Source organism: Gekko japonicus, unplaced genomic scaffold (genome assembly GCF_001447785.1).
Source record: "Gekko japonicus isolate JY-2015 unplaced genomic scaffold, Gekko_japonicus_V1.1 scaffold1481, whole genome shotgun sequence".
Classification (NCBI taxonomy): Eukaryota; Metazoa; Chordata; class Lepidosauria; order Squamata; family Gekkonidae; genus Gekko; species Gekko japonicus.
Window position 1 is genome coordinate 83,852 of NW_015170326.1, and position 11,880 is coordinate 95,731.

The window sequence follows — 11,880 nt, forward strand, 5'->3', positions numbered from 1 at the left end:
ACCTCCAGCCTGGACCTTTTTAACTGGAGATGCTGGGGACTGAATCTGGGACCTCCTGCATGCCAAGCAGAGCCTCTACCACTGAGCCACAGCCCCTCTTTACAGCTCTCCGGGGTCTCAGGCAGAGGTCTTTCCCATCACCTGCTGCCTGGTCCTTTTAACTGGAGATGCTGGGGACTGAACCTGGGACCTTCTGCAGGCCAAGCGGAAGCTCTGCCACTGAGCCACAGCCACTCTTTACAGCTCTCCAGGGTCTCAGGCAGAGGGGTCTTTCCACATCACCTCCTGCCTGGTCCTTTGTTTGACTGGAGATGCTGCCGGGGACTGAACTTGGGATGATTTGCGCACCAAGCAGAGGCTCCAGCCACTGAGCCACAGCCCCTCGCCTCCAGACTTGCTCCATGTCCAGCCTACTGCTAAGATGTAGGCAGAAGGTAAGGCAGAGAAGGAAAGGGAGGTCATAAAATAAAAAAATTATATGTTATGATAACTTTTATCTTGTCGTGAGCCGCCCTGAGCCAGCCTAGGCCGGAATGGGCGGGATAAAAATCAATATATCAAATCAAAATAAATAAATAAATAAGAAGAAGAGAAGAAGAAGACAGCAGTAGAAGAAGAGATTGGATTTATCCCCCGCCCTTCAATTGGAGTCTCAGAGTGGCTTACAAACTCCTTTCCCTCCCCCTCCCCACAACAGACACCCTGTGAGGGAGGTGGGGCTGAGAGAGCTCTGACACAAACTGCTCTTTTTCAAGGTCAGCTGTGCCAGAGCTTGTGACTGACCCAAGGTCACATCAGCAGGTGCAAGTGGAGGAGTGGGGAATCAAACCCGGTTCTCCCAGATTAGTGTCCGCACACTTAACCACTACACCAAACTGTAGAGGAGATGGGATTTATACCCCACCCTTTACTACCCGAAGGAGTCTCAGGGCGGCTTACAATCTCCTTTCCCATCCCCTCCCCCCATCCCCTCCCCACAACTGACACCCAGTGAGGTAGGCGGGGCCCAGACAGCTATTTCGAGGACTGCCCACGAGAGAACAGCTCTGACAGAACTTGTGACTGACCCAGGGTCACCCAGCTGGCTTCATGTGGAGGAGTGGGGAATCAAACCCGGTTTTCCCAGTTTAGAGTCCACACTCTTAATTACTACACCAAACTGGCTTTAGGGTTAGGTCTCTCCCCAGATTCGCCCCTCTACAGGCATTGCCCCCAAATCTCCAGGAATTTCCAGGATGGATTTGGCAACCCTAGATACGGACGATGTTAATGAATTTGTGCTGAACCAAGAGCATGAAGGGGTGGAGAGGGGACAAGCGTGGAAACACCCCCGAGAACGATCCTAGAGTCTGACCACGCTGATGCTGTTCGTAGCAACCCCAAGGAGCTCTCTGGGTCCAACTGTTGAGAGTCAGTGTGGTGCAGTGGATGAATATTTGGGAGACCCAGGTTCGAATCCCAACTCATGCCATGGAAGCTTGCTGGGCAACCTTGGGCCAGTCACGCTCTCTCAGCCTGACCTACTTTGCAGAGTTGCTGTGAGGCTAAAATGGAGGGGGGGACAAAATAAACCACTTTGGCCCCCCATTTTGGGAGAAAGGCAGGGAATGAATGAATCAATGAATGAATCAATGAATGAAATAAAGGGGCAGAGCTGCAAATCCTCCCTTGTACCACCAACCTGACCCACGAAGCTCCTGGCGGGGGACACGGGGCCAGTCAGTCCCCCCCCCATCTACCTGAAAACGGAGGAGGGAGAACCACATGCACTGCTCCAAGCTCCTTGCTTAAGTTTACAAGCAGTCCTGACCGGTAATTTTAAATTCTGTTTTTCATGTTTCGAATGTATTTTATTATGTATTTTATCTGTGTTGTCAACAGCCCTGAGTTCTTTCAGGGAGAAAGGCAGCTAATGAAAGCTTTAAATAAATCCATCGGAAGAAGGGCGGGTTTTAAAAGTCATGGTTTCCTGTCCTGAAAAACACAAAGTGCTCTACATCTTACAACAGCACTACAGATAAGATTAGAATTTCAGCAGCCCATCCATATGCAAAAGAACCTCCTCAGGAAAGCTCCTCAATTAGCATGTTTTCACAGCCTGGGGAACTCCTACAAGATAATGACTCAGCCCTACCCCACCTTCCTGAGTAGATATAAATTACCTGTCTACCGTTTTCCTTCTCACCTTGACACAGAGAGTACTCCGTCTTTTTGTGTTATACCTCTGAGGATGCCAGTCACAGCTGCTGGGGAAACGTCCGGTCCTACAGTGCTGAGACCACAGCCGTACAGCCCGGAAAATCTACAGCAACTAATTTAAAAGTGATTGATTTAAACCCACATTGGCCAGCTCCTCAAACAATCAAGAGGCAGGGGACAGTTTATGTAAATATCCAATTTAATTCATACGGTTGCGGTCACATGCACCTGAAAACTCGGGTGGGGGGGAAGCGAAGCTATTTCCTCTGGAAGAATTTGACCCGCAGTTGCACGGTCACACCTCTCTTGGAAGCTGCGGGCGCAGTCCGTCATCGCGTGATCATACGCAACTGCGGGCGAGTCTCTTTTGTGTGTGCCGTTTTCCCCCCATCCGCTTACCCGAGGGATCGATGAATCACACGTTTTGCACCGAGGACTCCCTATGGAGTGTGCAGTGATGCGTATACTGTGAGGTGGGGGGGGGAACAATGGCATGGAGTCGGGATGGCCTGATCCAGGGCTCTTTTTGTAGAAAAAGCCCAGCAGGAACTCATTAGCATATTAGGCCACACCCTAACAGCAAGCTCATTAGCATATTAGGCCACACCCTAACAGCAAGCTCATTAGCATATTAGGCCACACCCTAACAGCAAGCTCATTAGCATATTAGGCCACACACCCCAAGTTACCAGAAGTGCGCTCTCTGTTTACCTTGTTTATTGTCAAAATCCAGGGCCTTTTTTTGTAGCAGGAACTCCTTTGCATGCTAGGCCACACACCCCTAATGTAGCCAATCCTAATGAGTTTCTGCTGTTGGGTGTGGCCTATTATGCTAATGAGTTCCTGCTGGGCGTGGCCAGCTCAGGAGCCAGCTGGAACTCCGTTCCTGTGCGTTCCTGCCCAAAAATAGCCCGATAGGGATCAGACGGGAAAGTCTGTCTGTGGCCCGTCGCAACCCGTTTACTACCAGATTTCCCCCGGTGTCTTTTAACTCCGCTTCTGCAGCGGAGTAGAACTGATTGCTTATGGCTGCGGGGCACGTCCCAGATGTTGTCTGATCGTGCCCTTTAAATCCATCCAACATTCGTGCCTCTGTCGGGTCTACTTGTGCGTATGATCGCAGCCTTGATTCTTCTGTGCCCCAGCTTCTTCTTGTGCAGAGGGGACTCAAAGCGGCTTACGTTGTTCTCCTCTCCTCCATTTTATCCTCACAACCACCCTGTGAGGTAGGCGAGGCCAAAAGAGTGTGACTGGCCCAAGGTCACCCAGCGGGCTTCCAGGGCCCAAGTGCAGATTTGAACCCGGGTCTTCCAGGTCCTAGCGAAATCACATGCACCCTCTCACGTGATCTGAGAGCCCCCTGATATTGCAAAGGGCACTCAGTTGGGGATGAGTGAAGATGCAGCAGTCCCTGGAGGACGCTGGCCTGCACCGGCCTGGTAGTCGAGCTTGTCCAAAGAATTGGGGGGGGGGGTTGCACTCTCGGGGTGAGGGGGATCGATGCTTCTCGGCCACGTTTGTCATCACTTCCCTTCTCCACTCCGCTCACTTCTCGCCGGAACTTCTCCAACCCTTTCCAGCCGGCTCTAAAAAGGGCTAGGACTGCTTTAGAATTCTTATCTCACTAACCCTTCCTCTCAGGGCCTCATTTCCAATTCTGATCTCATGATTTTCTGCCTTTTTTGCCCAGCATTTTGTCTCCTCATCCTCCGCCCATCCTATCCCTGCGGAGATGCGGCTGGTGCAAGATAGCAGGTTGCCCCCCCACACACACACAGAAGGGCATCATGGGGCATGGACTCAGATGGGGGGCGGCGGGGGAGCATCCTCTTGTCCCCTTGCAGGAAAAGCCGGGGGGCAACTCTCGGGGCATACGCCGGGAAGGGCACCTCCCCATTTCCTGCAATGGCTCAAGAGACCCTGACGCACTCTTCTCAGCACGGAGGATCATCTCCCCTCCCCAAGGACCAGCTGAAGTTCATCTGGTTTACCAAAACGGGTCCATGTGATTCCACCTTCAATCTTCCCCGGCATCAGGGTCTTCGCCAGTGAGGGCTCCCTTCTCGTTGGGAGGCCAAAGTATCCGAGCTTCAGTATCTGGCCTCCCAGGGAACAGTCACTGGACTGTCTGATTTGATCTCCTGGCAGTCCAAGGGACTCTCAAGAGCCTTCTCCAGCACCATAGTTCCATAGGATCTATTCTTTGGGGCTCAGCCTTCCTTATAGTCCAACTCTTGCAGCCATACTGGGAATATCATTGCTTTGACCATGCGGACTTTTGTTGGCAGGGCGATGTCTCTACTTTTTATCATGCTGTCTAGGTTTGAAGAAGAAGAAGAAGAAGATTGGATTTATACCCCGCCCTTCACTTGGAGTCTCAGAGAGGCTGACAAACTCCTTTCCCTTCCCCTATGACACTGTCTAACCATCTCATCCTTTGCCGTCCCCGTCTTCTTTGACCTTCAATCTTTCCCAGCATCAGGGTCTTCTCCAGTGAGTGCTCCCTTCTCATTTGGTGGCCAAAGTATTTGAGCTTCAGTTTCATTATCTGGCCTTCCAGGGAACAGTCAGGGTTGATTTCTTTGAGGATTGACTGATTTGTTCTTCTTGCAGTCCAAGGGACTCTCAAGAGTCTTCTCCAGCACCATAGTTCAAAAGAATCTATTCTTCGGCGCTCGGCCTTCCTTATAGTCCAACTCTCGCAGCCATACATGACTACTGGGAATACCATTGCTTGGACCATGCGTATTTTTGTTGGCAGGGTGATGTCTCTACTTTTTATCATGCTGTTTAGGTTCGCCATCGCTTTCCTCCCAAGGAGCAGGCGTCTTTTAATTTCATGGCTGCAGTCACAGTCTGCGGTGATCTGGGATCCCAGGAACGTGAAGTCTGTCACTACTTCCACGACTTCCCCTTCTATTTGCCAAGGAGTGATGGGGCCGGATCCCAGGATCTTAGGTTTTTTGATGTTGAGCTTCAAGCCCACTTTTGCGCTCTCCTCTTTGACCCTGAGCAAGAGGCTCTTTAGGTCCTCTTCACTTTCTGCCATTAGAGTGGTATCGTCTGCATATCTGAGGTTGTTGATCTTTTCCCCAGCAATCTTAATTCCCGCTTGTGATTCATCCAGGCCAGCATTTCGCATGATGTACTCTGCATATATATTAAATAAGCAAGGTGACAATATACATCCTTGTCGTACTCCTTTTCCTATGCTGAACCAATCAGTTGTTCCATATCCGGTTCTAACTGTCACTTCTTGACCCTTATACAGGTTTCTCAAGAGACATGTGAGGTGGTCTGGTACTCCCATCTCTTTAAGGACCTGCCGTAGTTTGTTTTGATCCACACGATCAAAGCCTTTAGCGTAGTCAATGAAGCAGAAGTAGATGTTTTTCCAGTACTTTCTCCATAATCCACAATTTGATATCTAGTTCCTCTCCCTCTTCGCTGTCCTCAGCCAAAGGCCTGTTGGAAGGTCTCTGCCTTACAAGCCCTGTGGAAAGGTAGTTGATCCCGCAGGGCACAGATGTTTTTCAGCAGAGAGTTCTGCCAGGCGGGAGCCAGGGCGGAAAAAGCCCCGGCCCTGGTGGAGGACAGCTGGACATCTCTTGGGCTAGGAACCACCAGGAGATTTTTACTGCCGGAGCGTAACGGTCTGAGACGGCCCTGATGGTATATGGGTCCCAGGACATTAAGGGCCTTAAAGGTCAAAACCAGCACCCAGAATTAAACTTTGTTGGTCTTAAAGGTGCCACTGGACTCAAACTTTGTTTTATGGCTGGAAAGTAAAACTTCGTTTTACGGTTGGACCTTGATGAGCCCAGAGGGGTCTGATTCAGTATAAGGCAGCTCCGTGTGTTCACGCGACCTCAGAAATGTCCTCTCGCTAATAGCCTTGCTCAGGTCTGGCAAACGGAGAGCTCTCGTGGCTTCCTTGACGGAGTCCATCCATCTCGCCAGGGGTCATTTCCTGCAGGAGCGCACAGGAGCGGAGCTCCGGCAGTACAGAGCCCAGGGGGGGGGCACATGCAACAAGCCCTGCCCCCTGCTCCCAGCAGCCCTCAGTCAGAGCAAGAAGCAGCCAGGTAAGTTGCAGAGCTCCTCCCCCCGACCCCCTGGTCCAGAACAGTCCAGTGGCACCTTTAAGACCAAGGTTTATTCAGGTACAACTCTGCGAGGACAGATCTACACGCCCCCCCCCCATAGCTAGCAATCCAAAACAGTCCAGTGGCACCTTTAAGACCAAGTTTTATTCAGGTACAAGCTCTCCCTCCTCTGCGAGGACAGATCTGCACGCCCCCCCCCATAGCTAGCAATCCAAAACAGTCCAGTGGCACCTTTAAGACCAAGGTTTATTCAGGTACAAGCTCTTCCTCCTCTGTGAGGGCAGATTTGTGCTCCCCCCCCCCAATAACTAGCAATCCTCCAAAAGAGTCCAGTGGAGCCTGAGTGGTGGGCGTTGCCTTCTGATACACTTCCGGTGGTGTCAGGGGGTGTGGCCTATGCAAGTAAGTTATGCTGATGAGTTATGCTAATGAGCTCCTGCACCTCTTTTACTATGAAATGACCCCTGCATCTCACGTTGGGTCTCCCTCTTTCCCCGCCGCCTCCCCCTTCTCCTAGCATGATTGTCTTTTCCAGCGACTCTCGTCTTCTCAGAATACAACCAAAGTACGGGATACACATGAATTAAACAAACACCGCAAACGTCCCCTAGACCGGGGGAGGGCCCCCTCTCGCCCCGGCTTGTCTTTTCTTGGTGCCACGGCCATGCCAGAAGATTAGCAGCTCCCTTGGACAGGGACAGGAACACACGTCACCCCCCCACCCCGATCTGTATTAGCAGCTGCCTCCGTGCATGGAAATGAGACATTAAAGGATTAGGGTTCGGAACAACTCCAAGGGCCGCTCTTGTCACTCTTCTTGCGGGGACTGGAAGGAGGGGCTGGGCCGGGGCCCCTATTTTTAGACACGGAGTCCAAGGCGCAGCGGAGGGGGCTCCCGGGATCCCACGGCCACGGAGCAGCTGCCGGCACCTCCGCCCCCGCCCCTCCCTCCTCGCCCGAGCCAAGCCTGGTCACCCAAGACTCCTCTCGGCAGGTAGAGTGACATAACCAGTTGGAGGCCCCCGGGAGCTGGAGCTCGGCATCATCCCTCCCGTTTTAGCAGCAGGTGCAAGAGAAGCATTCGAGGCCTTGCCAAGACGAGCCAGGAGGGGTGGAAGGGGCTGGCAGTGGGGAGGGGGCAATGTGCTTTTCCAGAGGGGAGAGCTGTAGCAATAATAATAAAAAGATATTACGTAAACAATCCGGGGGAGGGGGGGTGGAGGTCTGCTACTAGCTGCCACGATTCAGTTCTAGCAGTTTGGTGCAGTGGTTAAGTGCACAGACTCTAATCTGGGAGAGCCGGGTTTGAGTCCCGACTCCTTCACATGCAGCGGCTGGTGTGACCTTGGGTCAGTCACAAGTTCTGCCAGAGCTCTTCTCTCAAGGGCAGTCCTCGAAAGAGCTCTCTCAGCCCCGCCGACCTCACAGGGCGTCTGTCTGTTGTGGGGAAGGGAAGGGAAAGGAGATTGTAAACTGCTCCGAGACTCCCAAGTGAAGGGTGGGGTATGAATCTAATCTCTTCTCTCCTCCTCCTTCTTAGAGGACAGCAAGATTTTCAGAGCAAAAAACTTTCAAGAGTCAAAGCTCCCTTCATCAGGTATCAGAGCTTTGACTTTCGAACACTTACGCCTCATAAATCTTGTTGGTTTGTCGGGTGCTCCTGGACTCAAATCCAGTTCTTCCACTGCAGACCGACAGGGTTACCCTCCAAGGCTCCCTCTAAGATGTGGAGTCTTCTGAGCAAAAATCCTACTTTGTGAGCTGCCGGCATTAAAGTTGTGAGGGAGCCAGTTGGCTACTGCATCAATTAGTTTGCTCCGGAGCCATCCTTCCTGAGCGAAGGCGAAGGTCTGTGAGCTGGAGGCTAAAAAACTGTGAGCTAGCTCGGCAAAAATGTGTGAGCCGGAGGCTAAAAAACTGTGAGCTAGCTCACACTGACTCAGCTTAGAGGGAACACTGCTACCCTCTGAAACCAGCTACCGGGCAAGGTGGCTAGGAGGGGCTGTGGCTCAGTGGCAGAGCATCTCCTTGGCATGCAGAAGGTCCCAGGTTTAATCCTGGCATCTCCAGTTCAAAAATTATTTATCTATTTATTAAATTCAACTTGTTTGGCCACCCTTCCCTGCAAGCAGGGCTCAGGGCGGCTTACATCAAAAACAAACATCATAATACTCCAGTTTGGTGTCATGGTTAAGTGCACGGACTCTAATCTGGGAGAACCGGGTTTGATTCCCCGCTCCTCCACTTGCACCTGCTGGATGACCTTGGGCAAGCCATAGTTCTGTCAGAGCTGTTCTTGAAAAAGGGCAGTTTCTGTCAAGAGCTCTCTCAGCCCCACCAACCTCCCAGGGTGTCTGTTGTGGGGAGGGGAAGGGAAAGGAGTTTGTAAGCCACTCTGAGACTCCTCCGGGTAGTGAAAGGCAGGGTATAAATCCAATCTTCTCCATTAAATAACACTAAAACCTACTAAAAACGATATATTTCGAACAGTACGAAAAGGGCCGGGCAATAGATGGTGTGAAAGATTTCTGCCCCAGACCCTGGAGAACGGCTGCCAGTCTGAGTTGGCAATACTGACTTTGATGGACCGAGGGTCTGATCCAGTGTAAGGCACCCTCACGTGTCTTCATGTGTGCTCTTTCGAAACCTGGGACCTGTTACAAAAGGCAACGTCCTAAGAATCTCCAGGTTTCATGGAGACGAGAAGCGGGTCTCTGATCCTTGTGGCTGTGGAGATGAGAACCTCTGAGTGCCGCGGCCGCTGGGAGTCCCTTGATAGCCAGAGGTTGGGGGAGGGGGGGAGAGCAGGGCTACTCCACATGAGGCTTTCTCTCGCCCACCTGCTCCTTGGGCCTCCACGTTAACTCCTGCAAGGAAATAAATGACGCACAATGAGCCAGTGCAGGAAGATCTGCCCGGCTAGTATTTAACCAGGGTGACAAATCAGGTTATTACATAACACACAATCTGTAGAGCATACACTTAGACAGATTTTTGGAGGACAGGAGTCAGTGGCTACTGGTCATGGCGACTAAAGGGAACCTCCGTGTTCAGAGGCAGTAAACCCCTGAATCTCAGAGCCAGGAGACGACCTCTGTGGATGGCCTCGGCCTCTCTGCCCTGTCGCTGGTCCTCCAGAGGAACTGAGTGGCCACCATGTGAGATGGGATGCTGGACTAGATGGACCCCTGGACTGATCCAGCAGGGCTCTTCTGATGTTCTTATCAGGGGAAGGCCTTGGCCTCTCTGCCCTGTTGTTGGCCCTCGAGAGGACCTGGTTGGCCACTGTGTGAGACAGGAGGCTGAACTAGATGGACCCTCACTGGTCTGATCCAGCAGGGCTCTTCTGAGGTTCTTATCATGGGAAGGTGCCGGCCTCTAAGCCCTGTTGTTGGCCCTGCAGAGGAACTGGCTGGCTGTTGTGTGAGAGAGGATGCAGGACTGGATGGACCATTGGTCTGATCCGGCAGGGCTCTTCTGATGTTCTTATCAGGGGAAAGCCTCAGCCTCTGTGCCCTGTTGTTGGCCATCCAGAGGAACTGGCTGGCCATTGTGTGAGACAGGATGCTGGACTGGATGGACCACTGGTCTGACCCAGCAGGGCTCTTCGGATGTTCTTATTAGGGGAAGGCCTCGGCCTCTGTGCCCTGTTGCTGGCCCTCTAGAGGAACTGGCTGGCAGGATGCTGGACTAGATACACCCTCACTGGTCTGGTCCAGCAGGGCTCTTCTGATATTACTATGAAGGTCTCAGCCTCTGTGCCCTGTTGTTGGCCCTCCAGAGGAACTGGTTGGCCACTGTGTGGGACAGGACGCTGGACTGGGTGGACCACTGATTTGATCCAGCAGGGCTCTTCTTATGTTCTCAGGTCTGAGAAACAAAACCCCTCTAATCTCAAGTCCTGGGGTGGCAGAGAAAGTAATCTTCATGTCCTCCGAAATGGGCAGTGTTCCCCCACACCCCGCATCCAAATACCTTCCTGGCTTGGGTTCAAATGCCAAGCTATACAGGCAGGCAGTGCAGTTTACTTGGGCATTCTCTGTATCCCGAGAATCTGGTATTTAACCGTTTTTTAAGCCTTTGTTTTCCCAAAGCCTTGTACAGCTCCAAACAGAACCCAGAAGAAAAACCATTAAAATGCATTTCCATCAGCACATGAGCTATACTTTCCTGACCTGAAGGAAAGAGGCTACATTCTCTCTCTCTCTCCACCCTTGCCCTGGAACAGCAGATGGGAAAGTTCTCAAACTCGGCCTGCAAGTCACTGAACGTCCTTCAGTCTGGAAGGCGCATGAATTCCAGGGGGAGACACTCAGGGAGGAAGGCTGGGGGGGGTGGAGAGTCCAACAGCTGCAGGCCCTGACCTAACATGGGCTGCCCGAACTTGTTTATACGCCTCCGATGTGAATCCTGACCCCGAGCCGTGGGTTCGGGTTTCATCCCAAGAAGCCTCCAGTAAGGTGGGATCCATCGCTGGGCGGCATTGTCTGCGTGGTTGCCGGGGACGGCTGCGAGGCCCAGGAAGCGCCCCAAATGTCACGGCAGCTCCTGTCGGACATTCAACACCCTGACTGAAAAGGAAACCACCCCTAATCCCGGCCCAGGGAGCCCGGGGAATGGGAGACGGGCGCACCTGGAGATGCCGGCTGGGATGGGGGGACCTGGGATGGGGGGACGCGGCCGGTGGGGCCGGATCTCGTTTCCAGAAGCAGCAGCAGCAGCAGCAGCGGGTGGGGTGTCCCCTAAGGTGACTTCGCAGAGCAGGGAGGTTTTGGGCAGGACTTTCCCTAAACTTCCACAGAGAATTCCCTCCCCGGCTCCATTCCCAGAACGAACTTTGTTCTGTCCAGCGATGCCTGAGTTGGGAGGGAGGGAGGGAGGATTGGGATTTTTAACGGGTATGGAAGCCACCGAAGCTCGGTAGAGACCGACAGAAGGTTTGCCTGCCGCCTCCTCTCGCGCCGGGGCACCCTGGGCCTCGGCCAAGCGGCCTAACCCCTAGCTCCAACCCAGCTGGGGGTAGCGTGAGGTTTGTAAAATCACGCAGGGGGTGGAGAGAGTTGACAAACATTATTTTCCCCCCTCCCTCTCCCTTAAGACTAGGACTCGAGGGCATCCGATGAAGCTGATGGGCAGGAGGTTCAGGATGGACACAAGGAAATACCACTTTACATAGAAGAGTGGTGGAAAAGTGGAATTGGCCAGCAGAGAAGGTCGTGATAGCTGCAGGAATAAACAGCTCGAAAGGGGGATTAGACAGATTCATGGAGGGGAGGTCCATCAGTGCCTACTAGCCATGGTGACGAAAGGGAACCTCCATGTTCAGAGGCAGTCAGCCTGTGAGTCTCAGAGCCAGGAGGCCACATCAGGGGAAGGCCTCGGCCTCTCTGCCCTGTTGTTGCTCCTCCAGAGGAACTGGTTGGCCCCTGTGTGGGACAGGATGTTGGGAGCAGATGTACCCTCACTGGTCTGATCCAGCAGGGCTCACCTGATGTTCTTATGCCCCTGGGTTCTAGCTTAATGCTCACAGAAGCTGCTGCTGTCCCCCCCCCCCCCCCCCGCTGTGCGGGGTGTT